At 36.8% G+C, this 1,220-nt stretch overlaps 1 long non-coding RNA gene across 1 annotated transcript in view; it reads right to left on the reverse strand.

The window, feature by feature from the left end:
* Nucleotides 1-199: 199 nt before the first annotated feature.
* The window catches only part of LOC106526681 (uncharacterized), a 5,809-nt gene continuing 4,788 nt past the window's right edge, over nucleotides 200-1,220 (reverse strand). Inside the window, exon 3 of the long non-coding RNA XR_001311288.1 lies at nucleotides 200-524. This is a non-coding gene — a long non-coding RNA (uncharacterized LOC106526681). The remainder of the gene's footprint in view (nucleotides 525-1,220) is intronic.

Raw genomic sequence — 1,220 nt, forward strand, 5'->3', positions numbered from 1 at the left:
ATGTAGTGGTTCATGTTTACCAGATTATACTGATGTGTTTTGTTTTTATAGCATCATGTGAAGGAGATAGTGTATTTGTAGTTCTATGAGCATTTGTACATCAAAATACACTTAGAATTTGAAGTATTGAGTATATTTGCTATATATTGCAATAATTTACTCTGTATTTTGCCAGACTGGTAATCCTGGGGTCGTGAGGATGGGGCCCTTGAATATTGTTGCCCAGGGTACAGCGAAGTGTTAATCCGGCCCTGCTGAGCTTTGTATCTCAGACTGCTTGCTGAGGATTCAATGGACTCACCAGCCTTTTGGTTACGAGTGATGAATTTCTGTCTTTTCTATGTTTCTTTGAGGGTTGCACAGTTTCCTAAACTTTCTTTCAGGGTCCTCCTTGGAATGAGGACACGTCCATCGACTCCTGGTTCACGCACCTCCGCAGCATATAAAAAAAATCTGGATGGCTTCAGGTCTGGCCAGGTCCATGAGAATGTAGGCACGAGTCTGTGTTGTCTTGTCAGAGCGCGCTGCAGAAATAAAAATGTCTTATTGTTGCTCAAATACACATCTGTTTTCCACTACGTTGCAATCAAACATCAACAGGTCAGGTTGTCTGGAGCAGGCTGCCTTATTGTGAAAAGATTAAAAAAATACTCTGTTACTGTGTTTACAGTTAGTTTTCTACAGAGAGGAAGGTTTTGCTGCAACAGAAGTGAAATAAAAGGTTTGTTAACCTGAAGCTGAGACTTTATTTATAGAAGAACCTAACACATCAGTTTGGTTTCTTCAGATGCTGAACATCCATTTTGAATTCATCAAGCCTCAAATATTTGAAAGTTTTCTGAAAAAGAGTTGTTTTCAATCCTTTCACTCTTCTGATGCCATGAAGACTTTTGGTTTTCTTGTGTCTCCAGTTTGACAGTTTTCATGATCCTCCTCTCTGTTTGTGGCATTTACATCAAACGTTTTACCTTTCAGTCAAGTACATCAAACCGTTTACTTTAAACAGATTTTTATTTTGTGAATTTCCATATGATGTTTTAGACTGGCTTCAAACAAACATCCAAAAAGAGGTTAAAAAGAATAACTAACATGATGCAACTTAATGTGATTTTAGTAAGAACATAAAGCATTAAAACAATAAATCTCTGAGTTTGGCATGAAAATACAGAATCATGAAAGAAATAAAACTAAATGAACAAACAATAAAACCTGAATTAGAA

Source organism: Austrofundulus limnaeus, unplaced genomic scaffold (assembly GCF_001266775.1).
Source record: "Austrofundulus limnaeus strain Quisiro unplaced genomic scaffold, Austrofundulus_limnaeus-1.0 Scaffold288, whole genome shotgun sequence".
Classification (NCBI taxonomy): domain Eukaryota; kingdom Metazoa; phylum Chordata; class Actinopteri; order Cyprinodontiformes; family Rivulidae; genus Austrofundulus; species Austrofundulus limnaeus.